Source organism: Microtus pennsylvanicus, chromosome 14, assembly GCF_037038515.1.
Source record: "Microtus pennsylvanicus isolate mMicPen1 chromosome 14, mMicPen1.hap1, whole genome shotgun sequence".
Lineage (NCBI taxonomy): Eukaryota > Metazoa > Chordata > Mammalia > Rodentia > Cricetidae > Microtus > Microtus pennsylvanicus.
In genome coordinates, this window is record NC_134592.1 from 16,083,736 (window position 1) to 16,100,082 (window position 16,347).

General features: G+C 50.0%; 1 protein-coding gene and 1 long non-coding RNA gene across 6 annotated transcripts in view; one reads left to right on the top strand and one right to left on the bottom strand.

Annotated features, from left to right (window-relative positions):
• Positions 1-5,704, top strand: part of LOC142835291 (uncharacterized) — a 50,796-nt gene extending 45,092 nt beyond the window's left edge. For all 4 annotated transcript variants that reach the window (XR_012907776.1, XR_012907775.1, XR_012907778.1 and 1 more), the window contains 2 exons: positions 2,669-2,951; positions 5,058-5,704. This is a non-coding gene — a long non-coding RNA (uncharacterized LOC142835291). The remainder of the gene's footprint in view (positions 1-2,668; positions 2,952-5,057) is intronic.
• Slc24a4 (solute carrier family 24 member 4) overlaps positions 1-16,347 on the bottom strand; it is a 143,312-nt gene that overhangs the window by 68,977 nt on the left and 57,988 nt on the right. The window lies entirely within an intron of this gene.

Below are 16,347 nucleotides of genomic sequence, written 5' to 3' on the forward strand. Positions count from 1 at the left end.
GCAGATGTTCCAGGTCTCTTTCAGCACCTGGTAGTGAAGTGGCCAAGGTCCTTGGCATTTCCTGGCTACTAGACACGTCACTCCTCTGCCAGCTTCTGTCTTTATTCAACAGTCTCCTCTTGCTGGGTCTCCAAATAGCTTTCTCAAAGGGATACCAGGCACTGGCTTTGGGCCCCACCTTTACACAGCATGACCTCACTTTGACTGATTAAAAAGTTCCTGTTTCCAAGCAACTGCACAGTCATATGGGTTAGGACTATGATGTGGTTGCTTTAGAAAACAAGTCACCGTACATTGTATACATATCTGTTGACCCTCTTAACCCTGTTCACAGAACATGAGTACCCAGAGCACCTGTGTGAACAAGCGCTGGACCACGGCAATAGCCTTTGGTTGTGGTTAGGTTCTATAGTCTAGGTCTCGGGACTTGCTATACAACCCAGGCCAGCCTTGAACTCAAGGCAATCCTCGTGCCTGAGCTTCCCAAGTGTTGGGACACACACAGGTCTTTCATATCCTATGATCTGTGGGCACTTTCTTGAGTCATAGTTGTTATCTAGTGAGGCCATAGTGTCCCCCTCTAAGGCGTCCCTATTTGGCTGATATCTTTTGTGGGGTGCACTACTCTTTCAGAGGATGTTGAGCTGGAGTGAAAATCAGCCCAATTAGCTGAGAAAGTTCAAACTGCCTTAGGCTGATCAGCCATGAAGAATCTCTGTGATTCTCAGGGACCCAGGGTCCAGTCTCAGTTAGTGGAAGATGGTTATGGAAATGTGGGTTCTGGGGTTCAGGGGCTCCCCAGTCTGGGTGTGAGGAGTGATGGTTCAGGCTCCCTCTGACAGGGAGGAACAATGAAGACTGGATCTCTTGTCCCCTCACAGGCTCTGGTCTTCAGGGGAGGAAGCTGAGAGCTGGTTGCAATGTGAGTTGTACGTGCCAACTTGACCAGCCTGTCAGAACCAGCTATTTAATCATATGCAAATCTAGGCTTCGCTGTGAGCTTGTTGTATAAATGCAGCTAACAGTTACCATCTGCTGAGTTTAAGTCAACAAGATTATTCCCAGAACTTTGGGTGTGAATTCAACTCCACTCAAGTTAGTTGAAGACTTCACAGCAAAGCTAAGACTTCGGGGAGAAGACTATCTGACTGAAGACAGCACCCCAGCTACTGCCTGTGACTTCTCTACTGCCTGCCAGTCATGATGAGCCTATAAGCCAATGATTTAAATATACTGTGTGCATGCCCGCATGCACGCGCGCGCGCGCGCGCGCACACACACACACACACACACACACACACACACGGCTGTGATTTGGATGAGTGTCCCCCACAGATTCATGTGTTAAAGAATTGGCCTCCTGGATCATGTAATTGGGAGGTGATATGGATTTTTGAAGGGAAATTCCCAGAGGGAAGCCTCCAGGTAACTGGGGTACGCCTTCAAAAGGAGGTCGTGGGAGCCAGATCTCCTGCTCTCCTTCTCTTGCTTCCTGCCATATGTGTAGGGCCATTCCCTCTAACAATGGCTCTTGTTATCATGGGTCATCTTCACAGAGGCTCAAACCAGCTGGATTTGGGCCAGGGCCTCCAAAGTCATATGGCGACAAAGTTGAACCTTTCCTCTATTGATCACTTGCCTCAGGTAGCTTGTTATAGTGATGGAAAACTGATAAATACACTATATACAAATGCCATCTTACAAGGATTGATGGAGTTATAGCTGCATGAAGAGATACAGTCTCTCTCTCTCTCTCTCTCTCTCTCTGTGTGTGTGTGTGTGTGTGTGTGTGAGAGAGAGAGAGAGAGAGAGAGAGAGAGAGAGAGAGAGAGAGAGAGAGAGATCTATTGGCTCCATTTCTCTGGAGAAGCTGGCATTATTCTGGACCAGGCTTGGACTGGGATGTAAGGCATGAGGAACCACCGTGACCTCAAATAAGCCAGGACTGGGCAATCAGGCTAGTGGAGGGCAAACGTATGAGAGTTCTTGGAGAGACTCGCCTGCCGCTGTTGTGAGCCAAGGCTGCCCATCCTTCACACTCTCAGTCCCTATGGTTTACCTGATTGCATAGCATCATCGTCCTTGATTCGAGCCTGCCTCCTACACCAAGTCCCTACCTTCCTGCTCCTCTCAGGAGTATACTCAAGGCAAGAAGTCTCTAGCCGGGACTTAACTGAAATAGAGGGGCAGATTTCTCTTGGCAGATTTGGGAAGTCTGCTGAGACCTTTCTGGAAAGGATAGAACACACTGCCCCTGTGCAGAGTTGCTTGCCTGGAGCAGAGAGGGTCTGACTGAGCACTGGCTGGCAGACACACGGTCCTTGAGAATATTTCCAGTGAGGCCATTTACCCCCTGGGGTTCACCAAAGAGCATGAAGCAAGGTCACAGAGAGAAGACACTGACAGGCTCTACAATTTCCAAGTAGAACGGTGCACAGTAGGCATGTCACAAACATTCAAACGACATCAGGATTTGGGCAGCCAACCGCTACAATCTCAGAAGAACAAAAAACGTCTGTGTGATGCCTTCTCTAGGCTTGGGGCTGATTTTCATCTTTGGGTCTAATTGTAAAGAGCATTTCCAAGAGAGACGCTAGGGTCTAAGTTTTATTCCCGGCTTGTCTTTCACAAGCATAAAGGAGATGGTTTAGTTCTGCTTTCCCTACAGGCATTGTCAAGCTGGCGGAGGCTCTCAGCTCATAACGAGCAGGCTTTACAGAACCACTGAGCAGAATTCAAGATGAGCCATACTGGGTCACCCGGCCGCTTTAGTGGCCTTCTCTTCCTTCAGATGTCTTTTGGGACCATCACCTCCCTTCAAACATGTCAACAAGATCACAGAAGCTAGGCAGCTAGGAGTCTGTCAGGAGAGCTCAGCTAGTGCTGTTACCCAGAGCTGGCCTCGAGAGCATGCAGTGATCTGCGAGCTGTCTCAGTACATGTCTGCCCAGGTAAAGTTCATTCTTCTCCCTCCCATGGAGCAGCAGCAGAAAGCTGCTCTGGACTGGGAGCCACCTCTTTGCTTCCCTGGTGCCTCTCTCTTACTCTTTCCTGTTCAATACTATGAATTCTTCATCAAGCCTACAGTCATCTCCTGTCTATTCCAAACAGTCAAGAACGTTAACTGTCAAAGATGACGATGTGAAAAGTCGCCAGCTATACGCTTCCTTCAGCCTGCCATGCACATGGGCACAGCGTACCTTTCTGGCCCAGCAAAGATTGTAGATACTTCTGCCTTTACGCTGTTTTAGGTTTAGAATGAAAAGCATATGCATTCTTCATGTCGTCTCTCCCCGGGGCATGGAACAAAAGGCAAAGACATTAAATTTCCAAAAACAAACATTCAACAAACTCAGAAGGTAAAATACATTCAGGGCCAGGATGCAGAATATGACCCACCTGTCTCCAAGGAGGAGCTGACAGAGGACTTGCCACCAAGACCCCCAGTTCCAAAGCTACCAACTTGGGGAAATGACTATGAGGTGAAACAGCACATAAGATTATGATGAATAGGTGATGTGGGAGGCCCTTCTGTATATGTGTTGCTTTTATTGGTTAATGAATAAAGAACCTGTCTTGGTTTGTGATAGGGTAGAATAGAGCTAGGTGGGAAAAACTAAACTGAATGCTGGGAGAAAGAAGGTGGAGTCAGGAGATGCCATGTAGCCCCACCAGAGACAGACACTGGACAGAACCGTACTGGTAAGCCACAGCTACACGGCGATACACAGATTAATAGAAATGGGTTAATCTAATATATAAGAGCTAGCCAATAAGAAGCTAGGGCAAATAAGCCAAACAGTGACTTAATTACTACAGTTTCTGGGTGGTTATTTTGAGTCTGGGCAGCTGGGAATGAACAAGCAGCCTTTTTTTAAAATTTTTTAATGATTTATTTATCTTTATTTTATGTGCATTGGTGTGAAGGTGTCAGATCCCCTGGAACTGGATTTTCAGACAGTTATGAGCTGCCATGTGGGTGCTGGGAATTGAACTCAGGTCCTCTGAAAGAGCAGTCAGTGCTCTTAACCACTGAGCCATTTCTCCAGCCCACAAGCGGCCTTTATACAACAAATAGGTACTACTCCAGATTCCCCTTGCATAAGGTGATGATGGGAAGGTACCACTGTGGCCTCTCTCCAGCAAGGTTCTGAAAAGCCAGGTCCACTCAGAGCTGCTCATCGAGGAAGAGGCCATGATCGGCTTCCCTACCAGAGGTCAGCCATGCCTCAATCAGGTCCTTCCTCCCACCCGAATACACATGCTGGAAGGAAAAGTCAGTGTGCAAAGATGATGAGAAACACTAAGTCAACAGCATCAGGGCTGTGGAGATGGCTCTGTGAGTGAGGCACTTGCTGCACGATCATGAGAGCCTGACTTAGGACCTGCAGCCATGGAAAAGCTGGGTGCTGGGGAAGACAGACAGGAGACTCCCTGGAGCTGGGCGGCCAGCCAGGCTAGCCAATGGTGAATTCCAGGTGTGGAGAGCAGTTGAGGAAGTTATCTGATGCCAACCTCTGACCTGCCTACCCAGAGAGGGGGGTAGGAGGGAGGGAGAGGAGGGAGGTAGATCAGGAACACTGCTAAAAATCCTATTTAAATTCATCAGGAGTTTCTTAGCTCCAGATGCCAGCAATGGCTGGCCGAGAAAACCTGTCCCAGAATCCAAACAAATTGGAATGTGGCTGCCTTCTTCTCACACTGAATGCGGATGCTGGCCTCACTCTGTCTTCTTATTAATGCCCGACTTGTCCCATCTCCATGACAATTTACTGACCACTCTATATAATGTCAGAACATAGAATGCATGCTCTCCACTCCTGGAGGGGTCCTCCACCTACCTGGGAAGCTAGGAATACACAAGAATGCTCCGTGACTTCGCACATCTCTGATCCATTTCTTAACATCTAGTTAAATCAACCTAAAGCCCCATCTTTCATGGCAGGCACATCTTCAGTCTGTGTGAGTGAGCTCCCTTTGAACAGTGTAGAATGACAACATGTTCCTGTTCATCCTCCCTTAATCCTTTCATTCTGCCCCCTGTGGTTCTCTGACAGTGTACAGCCAGCATGCTGGTCCTGGGAGCAGAAAACTCTCAGAAGCCAGAGCCTCACTGCTATCCCGCGACACAAGTACAGTGCAGGCTGAACTCCCAGGAAGCTCTGTGCTGAGGGCTGTTACGGACGCAAGGTTGGCTTGGGATCTCTGTGCAGTCTGCTGGGAAGGCAGAGGCAGATGTGTGGCTAATGGTGACTGTAACAAGACACGAGGCCACAGGAGGAGGCTGAACCAGGCTTTTATAGGATGTGGTAAATGAACAATGAACAAGGACATCCCGAGATGCATACTGAGCGAGGGACGCCCTCTGGAGGGGTCCTTCAGGAGGCAGTGTGGGGTTCTCAGCAGACATGGATTCAGGCAACATGAGCCGCTGGGATCTAGAACTGTCTCATGCCCCAAGGACAGGCTCAGCTGGGAGGTAGCAGCTAGTGGGACTGGTGCCAGCTATGGGGACTTTAGGGTAAGTGCCTAACCAAAGGATGGAGGCACTACTCTACTCTGAAAGAAGGGAAGGACTGGGGCATCACTCATGCCTGTTCCTAGCAGCAGTATGGACAAATAAAGAAAGCTCTTGTTTCCCTTTCTGACCTATTTTGAGGGTGCTAGGCTGGTAGAGAGTATGGAGAGATGCTGGGGAGACAGAGTGGGGGTCTCAGTCATGAACTCCAAGGATGTGAACAGAGAGGTTGGTCAGTTAGGCGGCCAGCAGGATGCAGAACACTGGGCAGGGCTGCCAAGGCGGGGTGGAGGAAGCTTTGATATAGAGCGCCCACCTTTGGGAAAGCTAGCACAAATGCACAGAGACTGCACAAGCACTCTCCCGGGGCACAGCACAGGAGTGCTCAGGCACTGAGGGAGAATTTCTGTTGGGAATCTAGCTGTGGAGGTGGCAGTGACCTTGGTCACTCGGCTTGTCTCAACACCTCCAGGTTGGTGGCACCCTCCACTTTCCCCCAGGGGTGAGCATCCCCTATTTGTACAACAGGAGTGGTATTGGTACCCACCTTTTAGACTGAGGGATGGGGGGCTGAGGCACATGGGAGGTGAAGCAAGGGTCCTGGTCCTGGGTGAGGGACTCCACTTTCACAACTCTGAACAAGAACAGTGGGGCCATGACAGTCTCTCTTGGTGCCAGGGGAGTATTTACCTTAAAAAGGTGTCCTTCTAAAAGGATCCCCGGCCCGTTTTCAGAAGAAAGATGGGGTTATTTGGGGGAGGGTACAGCGACTATGGGAACTAGGTGCTCTGCGGATGGCGGCATTTGTTACTTGGCCTGGACACGTGACACTGTACGCTCAGATGGCAACATGCTAACTACACTTTCTGTGATTGTCATCCTGCAATAGCGCATTCTGTTTGCCCCTCCCACAACAATGACTGTTCTATAACTCAGTCTTGAGCAGGCCCTACGTGGGCAACCATGGCTGCTGTGAGTTTGTGAGTGACAAAGCCAGGCTACACCTAAAACAACGTTTCACAGCCCCCTGTTCCTTGATGTTTCCTGAATCTTGGAGGGAGTGAGGCGTCTTCTGTTTAATGCTGAGTTCTCAACCACCTTTGGCTCAGCACCTTATCAGCACCATCTTGAATAATCAATCACCTTCAGCCATGAAGGGAGACTTCTTTGGCCAGGTAGGAAATCTTTCTTATATTTAGGATTATGGTGCTAATGAGGAACCTAGGGTCCTGTACATGTCCTGCCCTCTACTACCGAGCCACAATCAGTCCAATAGAAAGCTCTCAGAAGACCTATAGCTGAACTCTCGTGGCTCTGGCAGGAAGCCTGGCCCATATCTGCCCACAGAGCATACCAAGAACCACCTACACGTGGCCTCCTCTTCAGACCTCGGCGGTTTCACAGAGAGCTCCGGTCCAGGACGGTTGGAATGTTGACAACAGTAGCTCAGACTTCACAGACACCGGGCTACAAGCTCCCTGCATTCCCTGGTGGGTAAGAGGTGGAAGGCACAGAAATAAACCTTCATGACTCAGTTTCCCCAGGGAAACTCTCTTATGGGCAACATACAGTGTCCACTTTGGAACAAGCGATGAGGTAACACACACTCAAATCCAGAGAAGAAAAGAAGGAAGCCACTTTTAACTCTGCCTCTTTATCTTCCATCTGGGGAAGAGCCCACCAGCCCCAATCTGTGAGTGAGAAGAGAGGCTGGGAAGGTTCCGTGACTGGTCTGTGCCACTCTATGTGGAGGGGATAGCTCCCAGCCATCGGCTTCTCTATCTTTGACCCCACCCCCCTTGTGGCTCCAATCTTGAAATAGAAGTTTCTATGCTCCGTGGGCTCTGGAGAATCCGCTCCTGGGCTTACAGCAACTGCTCTATAGTTTCCAGCCCAGGGGTGCAGGTCACTTGCTATTCTGGGATGGCCAAGTCCACACGGGCGAGGCACTTCCTTAAAGATGTCCCCAGAAGACTGCATTAACCATAGTCCCAGCACAAGAGTCCAAGTCCCAGGTCAATTTAGTCACCTTCATTGCTTTGTATTTCCATCCTGACTCATTCCCCTGTGGGTGCGCGTGCGTGCGCGCGCGCGCACGCGCACACACACAAACACACACACACACACACACACACACACACCCTGATGTTGCCATCCTTCATGCGCAGTGGCAAGGTCAGAGACACCTTCTTGTCACTCCAACCATAGGTCAAAGGGAGGCTCTGCCACTCGTTCACAACACCCTGCTGTGAATGCCAGCAGCACTTGAATCTGCTCTGTCACATGCCCTATCTCTCTCCAGAGGGACTATGGCCTCTGGGCGGAGGGCTACTCCACCAATTTAGTCTGCTTGGCCCTGCGCACACCATCCTGGGAGGTTGCAGAAACCTCTACAATAGCTGAATGAAGGGCCACAGAGAAGTTAGATAAGTTGGCCAAAGTCCCACAGCAAGCGGTCAAGTTGGGGCTTTTACCCAGACCATCAGCCCTGTTACTGCTGTGTAGCCTGTCTCTTCCGGGGTCACGTACAGGAACAAGGGCACCTACTCCCTCTTTCTAGTGGTGCTTGAACTAGAGTGGTTGGTTCAAATGTTTTCTTTTTAAAATGCAGCAATTTTTTTCCCAGGGAGTAACACCATCAGCCAAATACATACCACAGGATTGATAGAGAGGAGATTAGAGAAATGTAAAAGAGAAAAGCAAACATATGTCACCTCACAGTCTGGTGAAAAGCGGCCCTAACAGCATCTGAAATTGGTGACAGAGGACTAATACCTGTGTGGGGCAAGGTACCTCATCCTGGGGTAGGATGAGGCTGCAGGGTAGGATAATTACTGCCAAAGGCCCTGTGTCCCGAGGCAGAAGTGCTGCCTGGAAGCAGGCATCCTTGATCTGCATCCGCAAGTCACTTCTGTCCCCAAATATGCAGCAGCGGCATCTCCTCAGCTCTGCTCTACTTCTCCTTGAAAGCCATTCCGGAAGCTAGTGGAGCTTCAGGGCAGGAGCCCGGGTCCCTGCATCTCTGTCAAGGCTACAGTCAGGCACCCAGACTGTGAGGTTGCATGGTAACCTCTGGGTTTTTCAGCCACCACGGCTGTGACCTCACACTATTTTCTACAGGTCTGAAATGGCTTGTTGGTCCACCTGCACTGCCCACCACAGTTCTGATGGCAGCAAGGGACCCTGGAGTGATTTCTGAAAGGCTAGAGCTTCCTCTCCGGTGGTCGCCAAGAATGCAGACCCAGAAAAGGTAGAGGGGAGGAGCGGATGCTCAGCTAACTCACTTTGGGATCTGGGGAATGTAGCTCAGTTGGCAGAATACTTGCTTGGTATTCATGAAGCTCTGGGTTCAATTCCCAGCATGGTATGAACCAGGCATGGTGGTGCAGGCTGTCATCCCAGCACGGAGGAATGGGAGGTAGGGGGATCAGAATTCAGGGTCATCCTTAGCTACAGGGAATCTAACACCAGTATGGCTATGTGAAACCATGTCTCAAAATAAATGATGATAATAATAATAATGACAATAATAATAACCCACTTGGGGACCAAAGGTGGTAACAACATGAATCCAGGGTTCACAGCTCCGTAGGACTCACACACCACACGGCGTTTGAGACAAACAGCTCGCTTGTTCCTGTAAACACAAACACTGCTCATCTTTACTCCATGAGTCACGCGGGGACTGCAGTCAGCACTTGATAAAGTTCTGGAAGGTTCCAAAGGCCATGTCTTCCATCACTTATCAGCGCACCAGCCAGGAAACTGGGCAGTAAGTAACCTTGTGACTGTGTGCCCTCTGTGTTTCTCTTTTCCCATAAGCATTAGTGTTCAGGGAGAAACAACAGATTGTTCTGAATGCATTTGACCTCGGGGAGAAACCGGAACCTTGTAGGGAAGAGGAGGGAGAGTACTGTTCTATAGGACTCTCCTGTTCTCTAGACTTCCTTCCTACAGGGCCACTTACCTGACTGGGCACGCCCACCTTGGGGGTATTACAAAAAGAACAGGAACTCAGGTAGAACGCCGAAAGGTTAGATAACTTGCCCAAGTCACACAGTAAGCAGCGTAGTTGGGATTTGAACTCAGGCAGTCTGGATTTACTATTACAAGGAGCTGACCCTCTGTGTGGGGGAATGCTCTTCCCAATGAGGGTGGCTCTTTAAGGAGCTCTCCACAACTCTCTTAGGCACGTGGATGGTGCTTCTAAGTTCCTCTCAGCTTTGGATGCAAACCTACTGAAGTCACTGTACTGTTGTCTTGTCATTATTTCCCTGTTTCTACATGTCAGCAATACTAGCCCAAAGCGGGGGGGACATAGTCAGAAAAATTTCCCTCAAGGCATCTGCTTCCATCTGCCAGAATACTGTTATTACACAGAGAAAAATAAGCTATGTTTGCCATTTGCACGGTACCCTCTAGGGTTGTGACAGGGACAATGGCCAGCGGCACACATCAGTGTGCACTCGCTCTTCCTGTCTCCACTATGGTCTGAGATGGTGACAGACACGGTGGTACTCCGCTGAAGCTCATGTCCCACCTGCCACCCACTCCTCCCCAGGGACATCTCCATCCAGGCAGCTTCTCTTTCCTGGTCACGCTCACTGAAGACGGTTCACTGCTTCTTCTCTGTCCACTTTCTCAGCAAACAAATTTGGCTCTCTCTGTTGCAATTCTCCAGTCCACGAGAACTCTTCCTTCCAGAGCCTCCAGTCCCCCGAGGAGTGTGGGAGCCTTTCCTCCATGCTCACGGCCTTGGTGGCCAGCTAAATTCCTGCCCTAAAGGCTGGCATAAGGAGCTCAGGAAGCGTCCAGATTGCATGAGCAATAGAGCAGCTGCCCCCAAAACATGGGCAGCACCAAATTTAAAATGTGACGGTGTGTGTCTTCGTTAGAGTTTTATTTCATGAAGAGACACCATGACTGCAGCAGCTCTTACGAGGGAAATGTTTAATTGAGGGGCCTTGCTTACAGTTTCAGAGGTTCAGTCCATTATCATCATGAGGGAAACATGACGGCGTGGTGCGGCTACATCTTGACTAGAAGGCAGCAGAAAGTCAACTGACTGTCACCCACAGCGGCATACGTCCTTCCTCAGGTAGCTCACCATACACAGAAAGTGACTGTAAAGCAACATTCTCCATAAAGTCTCTAAAAACCCAATGGTCTTTTCCTAACCCTCTGGACACATTCCTTGCCCCATTGCTGGGTGTGGGAAAAGCTGACCGAGGGCTGCTGGCCTGACCTGTCTGTACATGTCATGGTGGATGGGAAATACCTCCTCCCACCTTCTAAGTGCTGAGTGTGAGGTGATATCCAGCTGGCAGAACAAGGAGACAGCAATTCAGCCCCACAGGATGACACTTGTGACTGACCCAGCGACCATGAAATTATGAATCCTTTTGTGGCACCTGGGTCTAGAGAACCCCACAGCTGTTCGGAGCCACCCTTCAGTCAGGGGACGTTTCAGTTGGTTGGCAGGGCTTTCCGGGTGATGTTCCACATGCTTGGGTTGTTGAGATAGTTAGTAAGACCCTAAATCTTGCTGGAGGCCCCCGGAAGCTGTATATGTGATCAACCTCAAACACCGTAAGGTTGCCAGGCAAGCCACTCCCCATGGGGAAGCAGTGGGAAGGGTTTTACCACAGCAGGTGGGACAGTTGTGAGGACCCGGGATGGAGAAGCAGGCTGCTGGTCCTTAGAGCACAGGGCAGAGGCTAGCCCACCTTGCAGTAGGACTCTGGCAACTTCAGAAAGGAGATGCTCATGAGAATAGATTTTGGGATGCTAGCCCTTTCTTTTATTCTGTCTGTCTGTCTGTTTGTCTGTCTGTCTTTCTACCTTTATCTCTATTTACTTATTTTCTTTTTCCCTTCTGTGCTGAGGATCCAAGCCCAGGGCCTTGTTTACTGAGCTCCCAGCTCTGAGACTTCTTTTCACATCCAGTCCTCCTATACATCTTCTCTCCAAAGCCATTCCTAGGTGACCACATCTCTGGCAGTCCCCAGTGATGCCCACTCCAGCTGTAAGCAGATTCCAGTCTCTCCTCTCTTAGGTCTGATGTGGTTGGGCCATGCTCTTCCTCAGAGGCCCTTTGTGGATTCTACTGACCTGAGATGACAGCATCCCTTCAGGACCAAACCAGCCTTGTGACCATTGGCTTCCAACAGATTTGGCAACCCTGGTGCCCAATTTTGGATGCTGACCTGAGTGGACCAAGGAATATATGGAGAACTGGGATGTGTCTTCCTGAGATGATGGGCACCTGGCATCCATCCATTACTCAGTTTGGTTTTTATGGCTTGATCTCAGAGAGGGTGCCGAGGGGTCAGGGCCTATTGGGAGACAAATTCCACATATCCTACAGGTCTGAAATACAAGTGTGTTAGCGCACCAATGTTTAGAATGAGAATTTTGGTATTGGTAGGAACGACCTCTGCACAGGTGAGGTCTTATGTTACCTTTATTGGATCCCAGCATGTCAGCTCTAGGTGGCTCCAAACGGTACTCTTACCGACCATCGTCACTGCTTCAAACGTGGGCCCCGCTATTGCTCTCAAAGTACCCCTCCCTCAAGCCTTACTGCCCTCTCCCTCACCCTACTTTCTCTTCTCTGACCCTCATGCTTGCTTACTTGCCACTTCTGGGTCTGTCAATCTAATCCTCCTTGGAATGGGAACACAATGCACACCAATAATCACGACCACTCTGGAGGTGGAGGCAGGAGAACTGCCTGAGCCCAGGGCTCGAACCCAGGTGTTCAAGGCAAGCCTGGGCCACGTAACAAAAGCCAGGATCAAAAGCAAGCAAGTAAACACATAAATAAATACACCCCCTTTGGGAGCTGTGGGAGAACCCCGTGACAGAGCATTGCCTTAACACTCGTAAGACCTTGCGTTTGATCCTTCCCAGTCCAAAATATAAAGAAAATTCAAGTGATGTTAGCCTAGAGGGGGCCCAGGCTCCACAGCTTTGGCCAGCTTCTCCCAGGCAAAAGCTCTTCCCTCATCACCAGTAGGCAAGAGAGTGACGGAAGCTACTCTTGGCTCATTACAGATTCATTTTCAAGCCAAAGACACAAACCCAAATAACTCCAGGCCGTGATGGTTCAATTAGTCACAGATGGCCACAGCACAGTGACTCAGGCGGGAGCCAGGCGGGAACAGCAGGTGCTGGGCACAGAAGGCGGCGCCTGTGCTGTGGGAGTCTCAGAATAGACACCTCCGCCTTCCAAATACAACCTCAGTCATCTACCCTGGTGCCTTTCACACCAGGTCCAACGACAAGCAGCTGAGAACAAACTGTGAAGTACCACAGCAAAGGGCCATAAAGGCAATGAAGCTCAAGCATGTGTGCACGTGTGTGTGTGTGTGTGTGTGTGTGTTGTGGTATATGTGCACATGGGTGTGCAACTGCACACAAAGGCCACAGGATGATGTCAGGTGTCCTGCTCTATGACTTTCCTCCTTATTCCTTTGAGGCAGAGGCTCTCACTGGACCTAGAGTTAGGCGGGCAGGCAGGAAGCTCCAGCAATCCTACTGTCTCTGCCCTCGCAGTGCCAGGGTTACGGCCACGAGCATGACCACGCCCAGTTTTTTATGTGGGTGCTGGAGATTTGAGCTCAGGTCCTCGTGCTAGCCCCAACACTCTACCCTTTGAGCCATCTCAGCTCCTCAGTCTAATCTTTAGCAACTGATAACCAAGATATGCATATGCAGCTGATTTCATCCCAGGCTACAAACAGGTTGTCACCAAAGGAAGCCAGAAATGATGCTAACAGTGTTTTACTTAAGACTGGGGAGGAGGAGAGGCAACCACAGAAGAGGAGAGCCATTGCAAGACAGTCAGTGACTAGGCCCTCACAGAGCAAAGTACACGCCCCCAGACCAGGGAGTTCAACTCTTCATCCTCACACATGCAGACAGACCTTGGACGTGTCCACAGCAGGGTGATCCAGACTTCCTAAGGAACCCTGCCCTAGAAACGCATTAATTTTATTTTATAAAACAGATATCTTGGGGCCAATGAGATATCTCAGTGGGTAAAGACCAAGGCTGACAACCTGAAGCCAATCTCCAGGACCCACACAATAAAAGGAGAATGGTGAGTCCCAAAAAGTTGCCTTCTGACCTCCAGAGGCATCTCCCACTCTCTCTTACATATACACATTTAAAAAATAATAATAAAAATGGATATGTTTTTTTTTCTGCAAACCAAGAAACCCCCCCTATTTAAAGAATGTGACAAATACAGACTAAGAAGAAAACTTTAGGGGTCATCATAGCGTGATCTCTGTGTAGAGCTTGGCTTCCTGCATGGACCTGGACACAACGGGGCTCTTTCTTTCCATGTGGGACTGTGTGGCCTTCAGATGGCAGTGCCCGCTGATCATACTCCCTGTGTAGTCCATGAGGAGACAGTTGATTATTAGCCAGACAATGACAGAACCTTCCAGAACCTCCAGTTAGCAACTGTCCTTCAGAAACCTCAGACGAGGTACCGCTACTGCTACTTTGGAGTCCACATATGACTGGCAAGGAGAGAGAGCCCTGGCCGATAGTTTTCACCTCCTCCACGCTTCAACACCTCCTCCGCACACCACCGAAGGCTTTGCTGTCCCTTGCCTGGGATGGAACCTCAGACGCTCACACTGAACAGCTTAAAAGCAACGGGAATTTACTGTTCTGGGGGATCAGAAGCTCAGGATCAAGGTGCTAGCATCCTCATCGGTGACAGCTCTTTGATGTGTCCTTACCTGACAGGCAAACAGGATTCCCTCAAGCCTGATGCTGGTCGCCCATGTCCCCAAAGGCCCCACCGTCTTAGTACAGAGATTAAATATCAACACCAGAATTTTGATGAGGACGACACCAACATTTAAACCAAACCAGGGCATCTAGGTGACTAGCTCCTATCCGAGGCTATGGAAGGATGTGGAAGGAAATACTGGCTATGAGTACGCTGGATTACATTGCTGCTACGAGTCCTGGCGATGATGACAGCTGCTGAGCAAATCTGCCCACACCACCCAGACATGAGCAGTCTGTCTTGTAGCAACCACAGTCCTAGTCTTCATGAGGCAAGGTTTGCCTTATGAGACTACAGCAGGCTAAAACGACGCCAGGCTGACCCAGCTCAGGGCTCACATCTTTCCCTTGCTCTACGTTACCCATGTATCATCAGCTATTAGATATGTTTGCCAGTTCGACACATTCCTTTTCTTCACATGGGCTTTTGAGTCTGGAAAGTCCACGGTGGTGGTTTGGAAGAATATGGCCCCCAAAGGGAATGGTCCTTTTAGGAGGTGTGGCCTGCTGGAGGAAATGTGTCACTGGGCAGAGGGAGCAGACTTTGAGGTCTCTTTCGCTCAAGCTTCCCTTGGTGTGACAGTCAGTTGACTTCCTGTTACCTGCAAGATGTAGCACTCTCGGCTCCAGCATCACATTTGCCTGCCTGCAGCCATGCCCCTGCCTCGAAGATAACCTTTAGAGGCTGAACCTCTAAAACTGTAAGCGAGCCAACCCCAATTAAATGTTTTCTTTGTAAGAGTTGCCGTGGTCATGGTGTCTCTTCACAGCAATACAAACTTTAACTATGGCAACTGCATTATCTCTGGAAGACTTCCTGCTTGAGTCGCTGATGCCATTAAAAGGAAGGGAGCAAGATGATGGGATAGGGAAGGGAAAGGAGCTGACTGAGGAAGGAGCCACAGGGTCCTCCTGTTGCTAGAGCAGGTGGCTGAGAACACAGAGCTGAGGCGATACCATCTGCACCTGGGGGGTCTCAGCCATGACAGTGGGATGGTGTTGAGGTCTCTGCCACCTGAAGGTCTGACTCGGCGTGGGACACACACGGCCAGTACTGACAGTCGGCTGGAACACTGACTCTGTCACCTGCACTGCTGTGAGTCCTAGGAGACAGATGGAAGCCGCGAACAGAGTCTCCAGGACGCACATGGCCCTTTCTGTCACATCCTACTGATCAGGAGTCACACGCCCAGATGTGACAAAGTGGCAGAGTCACACTGCAGCAGAGTGGGCACAAAGTTCTTGCTAGGGATGGGTACAGCATGACTCATGCCATATACTACGTACTGTTTGGGGCACCCACGACAGGGGCATGGGCATGGGCAGCAGCCAGGAGACTGAGGCTCTCTTTTCCTGGGGTTCCCTTTCCAGTGGTAACAAGCAGGGGGTGCCAGGGCAGACTCTGAGTCACATGGCAACGCTTCCACTTTCCACTCCATTCCCAAATGTGTCAGACACACTCAGCTGCCCTCCAGTGCCTGCTGCAGTTCTCTTGGCCCACAGCATTGATGCCAAGCTTCATTCTCTCGGGTACATTTTTCTTACTGCTGGTGCATAGGGCTAGATACCCTCTTCTCTCCATTGCAGGGACATGTACCCTCCAGATCCACCAGCCAGACAGCAAGATGCTTATTCCACCAAAAAGGCTGAGCCACAAGAGGGAAGGAGCCTGGGTCCTTAGTAACCATAGGAGGGTATTCCACCTCCAGGAACCCAGTTTGAAATACTACAGAGATGCTGAACTATGAGCGCCTGCCACACAGGGTAGCATCACCTCATCCTGGCCACATCCCCCCTGTGGCTCCTGAAGTTAGAACCATAATACTTCCAGACTATTTGGGTTAAAAGCTGCTGGTGTGGGTGAGGTAAGGAGTAAAGGGGCCGAAAGGACAGTCTGGAGGGGCTGGGGAACAGCAAAGACACAGAGTGTGATTGTTTGTTCTCATCTCACACCAAAGGCTATAACGAAACAAAGTTCTAGAAACCATTCCAATCAGGTTCATGTTATATCTTAAAGCGGA